Below are 9,285 nucleotides of genomic sequence, written 5' to 3' on the forward strand. Positions count from 1 at the left end.
TTCATCGGCATAAATCTGATTATAGCTTTAACTTATGATCCTTGAAATCTCTTATCTGTATGAACAATTGCTTTTTCCTTTTTTCCTAAAATAGTCTTTTCTTGACCATTGTTGACATATTCTCATTGTACTCACTCCTTTTTCCACCAAAGAACCAATTTTTGATTTTGTTGATCCTGTCTGTAGTTTGTTTTCCACCAAACTCATTAATTCCTTCTGCTTGTTACAATTTCCTTCTTTCTAATTTACTTTTTTCTTTTTTCTGGTTTCTTAAATTGAATACTTCATAAATTTTTAATCTTCTTAATTTTTTGATTAAATGTAGTTAGAATTGTAAAATTTACCTTTAACTATCACTTAGGCAAATGATAGGCAAGATAACACTAGCTTTGATAGTATAGTGCTTTTATTGTCATATTGATTATTTTTATTTTTAAATAATTTAAGACCACCAGAAAAGCTGCAAAAATAGTAAAATAATTCTTATGTACCACAATCCAAATTCCACAAATGTTAACATCATATATACATAAGCACACATGATTACATATATGTATTCTAAACTGCTAGGTTTAAAAGAAAGTTGCTGGCACAACCCTCTTTATCCCTCATAATTCAGTGTGTATTCTCTTTCAAAAGTCATTCTTTCACATAATTATAGTACAATTATCAAATATCAGGAAATTAGCACAGATACAGTAGTATAACCTACAGGTCTTATATATTCTATGAATTGTCTCACTAATGTCCTTTATAGAAAAAAAAGATCCAATCCAGGATCAAGTATTGCATTTAGCTGTCATGTTTCTTTAGTGTCCTTCACTCTGGAACAGTCTTTCAGTATCTCTTTGTCTTCCATAATCTTGACAGTTTCAAATAGTACAGGCCATTTGATTTGTATAATGCTTATCATTTTGGGTTTGTTTAATTTTTCCTCATGATTAAATCCAGGCTACATGATTTTACAAAAATAGATACCAGAAAAATGATGTGTCCTTCTTGGTGCATCTTATCAGGATACACACAGTATCTATGTGTGCCATAACTAGTGGTGCTAATTTTGATCATTTAGTTATGGTGGTGTCTTCTAGGTTTCACTATTGTAAAGTTACTATTTGCCCTTTTGTTATTAATAAGTGTATTATAGAGGAGATCCTTTGAAAATATGTAAATACGCCATTCCTCATAAAAATGTAACCTGATAGTTTTAACATACTTTCATGATGATTGCCAAATGATGATTTTCTATCATTCCTTCTACATTTATTAACGTGTTTTATAAGGAAGTGGTCTCACTAACCCTCCATTTATTGATCATTTATTTATATTTATGTGGACTTATAGATTCTTAGCAGGGCCTGGTGAGGGGAGTTAGGCAGCTGGGACATAAAATTGTTGAAGGGGAAACTTATTCTCCATGTTGTGCAAGTACCTTTTTAAAAGAAATATACCTAGGGCCTTTTTTCCCTGTTTCTATTTTCATCCCTTCCCATCTAGTGGTTTTATGATTGTCTCTATCCATCCCTACAGGTCCCTATTCCCAAACCAGATTTTACAGACTCAGTTTGGAGTTTCTGCCCAGTGGTAATGTTAAGGACAAAAGATTAGCCAACAGCCCTACAGAGCAAGAGTTATAGAAATCCTCATCTAAATCGTGCTATGATTTACCAATTAACTTGGTTCAATAATAATTATTAGAACAGAAAAGCAGTATAAACTTGAAGAAAAAAAAAACCTAAGCAATGATTTAGTACCAAAAAATTCTGTACAAATCTTTGTTTATAACAAATTAACCAAAGGCATCTTTTAGAGATCTTGTTTCTGATAGTTTTTTTTATGATTCATTATTTTTTTTTAAGTGTATTAAGCTTGTTCCTAGAGACTCTGGTTAACAACACTGGAGCAGAGTTTAAAGCTAACAGCCTGTACTATAGAACATTACTCACCCAATAAAACCCTAATATAAAAAAAGAACAAATGGACAACTTAACTCACTCCTAGGTCATGAGGCTGTGTCTGGGTCCTCCTGTTTCCTAAGGCCTATATCTTGTAGGAGTATGGTCTCGGTTCATATTTTTCAACTTCTTTTTATGAGACAAGGTGAACTATTCTCTTCCTCATTCCTAGTTCTTGATTTTAAGCACAGAGTTAGTCTTGATCCCCCTTCATGTGTGGAGCATGTTAGGTGTCTTCTCCAAGAGGATCTAACTTCTTGGCCATCATTGCCTATTATTAGAAGAGAAAGTAACACTCAGCCCTGCTCACACTGGTGTTTTTCTTTTTTTGTATCTAATCCATGGAGATGTCTGTTCTCTAATCCAAGACCAGATGAGTCTTTTTGTTTGTCTTTTCTATATTTTATCCATCAATACTATTGTCTGCAGCCGAGGAGTTCTCAAAGTATGTGTAATCTCAAAGTATATGTCATTTCTCTTATTTTTCATTCAGAGATATTTAACATTTCAATGTATAGATATATAAATGATTGATCTATCATGTGAATTATGATTTAAAGCATCCTAATGATATTTATATGCTCTCTTCATTTTAACTAGGTATTCAAAATCTACCTAATAATATATTCCTGTATAAACACAAGCTTTAGATTTCAAATAAGGGATGCTGGAGAATTAAATGTAAACCAGATAGGAGAGCTCCATATGAAAACTTGATTACTGTTGTTAAGGTGAAGAGGAAAAAAATGAAGCAAATTAGTCCTACTAGATCTTACAGATTGAGCTTTTTGCTTTGGTATCAAATGCCTAAGAGAAGGGGAGGGGTTATTTTTGTCTTATGCATGCATGTGAATTGTATTTTTATTAGCAATTATGATTACAGACCTGTTCTCAGAGGAGAGGTTAATTGTCCATTTATCTAGGCTCTAGACTTCTTCACTATAAAATTAATTTTGTGGCATATGCGTTATGTTTAATGATCAACTAATAAATTCATTTTAAGAAAGGGCCGCAGGTTGGCATTCTAGATTTTTTCTTTTTTTTTTATGGGCTGAATATTGAAATCGAAGGTATGTTACTCTCATTGAATTACTAAGCCCCTTCTCTCCAGGGACTGATTTATGTATCAAATAGCTAACATGGGTGTGTGGTAGAAACATTCAGTTCTAGCTACCTAAGACAAATGGCTAATTATTCTGCAAAGCAATTAAATGAACAGATGACCTTCCTTTAATTAAATATCAGATTTAGTATCTATACAATAATGTCAGTTCAGAAAATATGATGGAAACGATGAAAAGGCAAGTCTTTTAGAATCACAGTATAAAAGATTTAAATATGAGACTCAATATTCCATTGTAGGGCTCATTTTCTTATATTGTCAAATCCCTTGCTTTATCTCAAAACCTTTCATTTCAATAGTTCCAAAATGGAAAGGCTTTGGGAGATATGACATCAACACACTGAATGCTTAAAGAATGATAGATATAGATATAACAAAATTAGAGTCAATTTCTTGCAGTCTAACAAAAGCTGTACAAATAGTACAGTGCACACAATAGATAATTTTCACTTTCGAATCTGTTTTGCATTTGCCAGCACAATATTCTGGCAAAAGTAAAAAAAAAATTCTCAACAACCTAGCTATGCAAGAAGGAGTCACTGTCTTTCAATTATTATTTCCCTCTTCTGATCCTCTCTAGTCACCATCTCAGGCTGGGCTTTTTCGCCTTGTACATAGATTACTTTAACAGTCTCCAAGCTAGTATCCCTGTTTCCCACGTAACAAAATAGGGGTTCTAATGTACTTCATGATTACTATGGATCTGGCACTGAGCAGAGAATTTCACATATTTTGTCTGGTTTACTCCTCAGAGAATCCTTGTGAAGCAGGTACATTGTATTATCATCTTCATTTATAGCTGAGACAGCAGAGGGTCTAGAGAGATAGAATACTGTGCCTAAAACCACACAGCTAATCAATGACAGAACTTGGCCCCAGACTCATGCCTCTGGGCCTGTGCTTGGAGTATGGAAACAGCATCTGTACTTATTCTAGTTACTGACATTCAATTCATCTTTGCAAACCAGTGCCTGAGGAGCAGTTCTCATTATCTCCCATTAGCCTTCTCAGGAAATTTGACTAACTATCCATTGTCAATGGGACAAAGTCCCAGAGCTCCTGTAATCTGGGTCCAGTGTACCCTTTCCAATGCTACAGTGAATTCTCTGTTCCAGCAACATCTCTATTTGTGGTCTTTGTGCCAGGTCTTTTTTCATGCCATTCACCCAGATCTGGCAACATCATGTTGCTTTGCCTGTTTCCTCAGCTACGAACTGGGAATAATGACATTGCTCTTGCGAGACCCAGCCTTAATGAATTTAAGGAACCTAGTGTAATACCTGGCATACAGTAGGTTTTAAATAAAAGGAGACTCTGTCTATTCAAGTCTTTCCATCTCTCAAGGATGCACTTAATGTCTCCTATTCCATGGAGCCATTCCTGAACAAAAATGGTATTTCTCTCTTCTACAAGATTACTTCTCTTTCTCTGCCTCCTTCCTCCTCCTTTCTGCCCCCTCCCCTTTCCCTTCTTCCCACCTTCTCTTTCTTATTTTTCATTACTCATATGGAAGTTATTACATTGGACTTTGAATTACAATGATTCACATCCAGGGGCCCATTCCTCACTTATTAGAACACAAATTCATAATGGGCAAAGGCAGTTTTATCAATCTTAGTAGCCTCCTTGCAAGCTGGTGTTTTAGAATCAGAAAAACTGGAGTTTGAGTCTCAGCTCTATACCATACAAACTAGATGGTTGAGGGAAGCTATTTTGTGCCTCAGTTGTCCTATCTGTATGGTGGTGATGATGACACAAGTATTCTAATGAATACATTGTAAAATTTCTTTATTGATCTGCTGTCTTCAATAATGCATCTGTTTTTATGCTGATAAAAAACTGGGCTTAGTAGTTAAGAACACATGCTCTGGAATTAAACTACATAAGTTCCATCTCAGCTTTGCCTCCTACTGTCTGTCCTTGGAAAAGTATTTATCTGTGCCTTGTTTTCCTCATCTGTAAAATGGGTATGAGAATAATAGTATCTATCTCACATAATTGTTCTGAGTTTTGGCAGTACTAGTAGTAAAGCATCTACTACAATAACCTAGCACATTTTAGGTGCTTGACTCTTTCACATAATTGACACTCAGTGAAAATCAAGTGTTTCATTAATGTATTTATTTTATTTTTTTATTTCTGGTATTAGGAATGTATTTATACTGCCTGCTATACTTTCCTTCCTGTTCTCAGGCTAGCCTGCCATGTCAGCACACAGCACATAGCGCACAGTTGTTTAGGGAGGACAAATGACACAAACTTTTCTTCACTAGGCCCCTTTGAGGGATATGGCTTGCTCCATTTTCCCATTTTCCAGTGAGAAGACTAAAGCACATGGCAATGATGTGATCCCCAGTACATTATAGCCAGAACTCCAATCCAGAGCTGTGTCTGGTTCTAGCATCACTAGATTATGTGGTTTTGATAAAAAAAGGAGTAGAGAACCTCACTACTTGCATTCATTGTTCATAGGAAAAAATCAAGCTAGAATCTACACACCATACATTTCAGTGGTAAAGAAAATACCTACCAGAAAACTATTAATTTCTCACAGTCAAAGTGACCTCTTCCTTCAAAACAGGGGTCCATTAATTCTCCTTTAAAAATTAGAGTTCGGTTACTAGAGAGCCCTTTCATCCGGAAGGAAAATTGCCCATTCATACAGTCTAGCAAGGATAAATAAAACATGCTGGTGGTGAAATACACTAGGTATGAGGTCCCATTTAATTCCATTCCACTGTTTCAGCACATTCTGTAGAGAGAAGTTTCCTAGACTGCCAAAGAATTTTGCTATTTAACACGTAAAATAGGAGAGATTGGGTAGGTCGTTGCTTCCTATCATGTTAAAGCAGACTCACGTTCAAGTATAGCATGCAAAAGTAGAAGTGCCCCTGCTTATCAAAGATATGTATAACACAATGAAAGTAATGCCTCTGCTTAGAAGCCTTTGTCGTTTTGGTACGAATGGTACAGCTCTGAGGATCTCAGGGTTAGCCAAGTTCTCCTAGCTTACCAGCAACTTTCTAAGAGGCATTCTTCATACACAGTAGAATCAATATTTGCATATCTGTCAGGCAGTGTTTGGTCTGTTTAGACAAGGAATGAAGTCCCTGGTCTTGATTTGAGGACATGAGGATTCATGAGGTAGAAGACCTGATCACTCTATAATAGTAATAGGACAGTTATCATCATCATCATTATTAATATTTACTATCATTTACCAAATGCTTACTTTGTGACAGGCACTTTACAACATGCATATAATGCTTTCAACATCTCTGGGAGATGAGTATTATGATCTCCACTTTCATTACCAGCTATGTCACCTTGGACAAGTTACTTTATCTCTCATTTCCTCTACCTACTCATTAGCAAAAAGGTTCCTGTGGGAGTTTTCGGGTCCCCACAAGTACAGACACATACAATGGCATGCACTGATGTCAGGGAACAAACCCAATGATTTGCTACTGTGTAAGCAAACTTAGCCTGTGCTTGAGAGACTTTTAACACTGTTGGGCACTTGAAATGAGGGCTGATATTGGTAACTGCATCCAAATGGCTACAGTGGAACCTAGGGGTAGAGGAAAAATTTACTGAACACTGAGACCAGGACATGGATACTAGTTTCACTGCTTAGTCTCTGAGCAACTTGAAACGAGTTATTTAACCATTCTAAGATTTCTCTGGAGACAAAATAAGTTTGAATCCCGGTTCTTCCATTTGCTAAATTTGTGACTTTAAATAAGTTATTTTAAATTGTTTCTCATTGTCCTTATCCATGAAATGTGGTGCCAATTTCATAGGGTTCTTTTGAGCATTAAGGAAAATAATACATGCAAAGTATTAGACAATGCATGTCCTATAGTATGTGCTTGATAAATTTCCATTGTTACTATTGTTTTCTGTAAAGTAAGGATGATAGTACTTAATCTGTGTGACTGATAGCACTGTTGCAAGGTCATTACATAGGGAAAGTCATGACAGCTTCAAATGGGTGGTAGTTTAAATTCAATTTCTAAGCTGAAAGAGACTGTAAGTGCTGAGTTATTTTTACCTCTTTTTTACTCAAGGATGCCACTCTCACAGATGGAATGTGCCTGTAAATGTTGCAACAACAATAACCCTTCTAGTAGGTAGAACAACTTCAGCCTCTGACCTGCAGGTCCTCCATCCTGGTTGCTATATATTACTATAGATGCTATCCAGCTCTACCTCAAGTTTCCTGAGGTCATCAAGGCCTTTGTGAGCTAGTAAGGCTGAGGCTCAGTCTTTTTCTTATGCCCAAAATATAGATCTTTAGATAAGGAAGATGATTTGGTAATTCAAAATAATCCTAATCTATTTTATATTAAATGGCCATGTAAAAAAGATGCCTCTAGTATTGGTTAGAATCATTATGCAGTATATTAAAGTCAATTATGGCTGCTTGATATATAGATATATATGTGTCAAGGGCCTTAAACGTGTGTATATATTTAAAACAGTAATTCTACTAGGAATTTATAACAAGGAAATAATCAGTCAAAAATAGTCAAATGGATTCATGATAGAATCAGTTATAATTGGTTTTGTAATAGCAAAAACTGAAAGCAGAAAAATGTCCAACAATAAGCAACTGGTTAAATGAATTATGGTACAGCTGAATGGCATGCAACCATGAAAATGTTTTCAACAAAATTTAATGACTCGAAAGTATGCTCACAACAAGAGGTTAAATGTTAAAGTGGAGTACAAAACGTCCATAAAACCTATTCATTTTTTTTAAATGCCTGTCCATCAGGGATAAATACTTGAAGAAAATGTACCAAATAAAATATATATCTCTAGGTTAAGGTATTATGAATATTTTTTTATCCCTGTTGTTTATTCCTTCATTACATTTTATGCTCTTCAAATTTGCTGTAATAATCATGTATAGAGGCAGGATTTGGCAGCAGTAAATTATGCAGTCCTCAGTGTAATAAGACCCAGATTCTAATGCTAGCATTACCATTTTCTATTTGTGTGAACCTAAACAAGATACTGGATTTCTTTGGACCTCAGTTTCCATCAATGTTAAATAGAAATCATAATATTTACCTCAGAAAGTTGTTAAGATTAGCCAATGCATGCAAAACACTGAGTCCTGAGTACTGAGCTCTTAGTATGGACTCAAAAGCGTAAGTCATTGTTATTCATTACTTTTATAATCAGAAAGAGAATGTTATTTTAAAAATAGCTCTGGACTTTAATACCCATGGTTTGTCATAGGCCCCAGGCATTTTGTTTGCCTAGCACTTTATTGGATAGCAAAACATGAGCAGAGCACAGAAATTGCTTGAATGAAGGCCCCATTTAAAACACATCACAGAAAACTTGTACTGTGTGAAAAAAGAGTTACACTCAGAAGCCCCTATGGGTAAGAAACAAATAGTTTCTTTCAATGTCAGTGCAGAGCTAACAAAATCAAACTCCAGTTTCCTGGGATATTTATGGTGGGTCTGTCCTTTACACACTGAATGTTTTTTTCCATAACATATATTTTGATATTTTGTGAGATCATGTTGGTTACAGTTGTCCATCAGCAATCGTTTCCAGATAAGCAATGTCAGGCTGTACCACATCTAACGATTTGCTTCCACAAATTTGAAGTACCAAAGGACACTAGGCAGGTCATAGTGTGAATTCATCTGTAAGTAGTTCATCAATTACTCCCCAGAAACCAGGGCAGGTAAAAGCATTTCCTCATTCTCCAGTACGTAATCAGCTCTAGGTAAGATGACACAGAGTCCTTTTGAGATGCTAACCTGACAACCCGGTGTCAGGTCAGGAAGTAGGAGATGGATAGAGTTCAGATACAGAAGGAAATATAGACAACTCGCCAAAGCATTGTACATAGAACAAGTAGTGTCCAACACAGACGAAAGTCAGATGCTGAGTTAAATGACCGAAGATAATAAGCAGGGCAGATATAAGGTCAGGGATAAGAGTCTAATAATTCAACTTCAGATTGGAGATGGTTCAATGCAAAGAAGACTGAACAAAAGGACCAAGATACCAAGAAATTTTCATGGGAATCTTGGTTGAGGAGGGAATATCTCTGCTTCTTTGATTAGTCAGGGACAATCTGGGTATTCTGTGAAACTTCAAGAAAGCACCTTGGGAAAAATAATCCCAAACCCAAATAATTGCCCTGGAAATTGATGCAAAAATACTACTGCAACTCAA

This window comes from Rousettus aegyptiacus, unplaced genomic scaffold (assembly GCF_014176215.1).
Source record: "Rousettus aegyptiacus isolate mRouAeg1 unplaced genomic scaffold, mRouAeg1.p scaffold_m13_p_9, whole genome shotgun sequence".
NCBI classification, from domain to species: domain Eukaryota; kingdom Metazoa; phylum Chordata; class Mammalia; order Chiroptera; family Pteropodidae; genus Rousettus; species Rousettus aegyptiacus.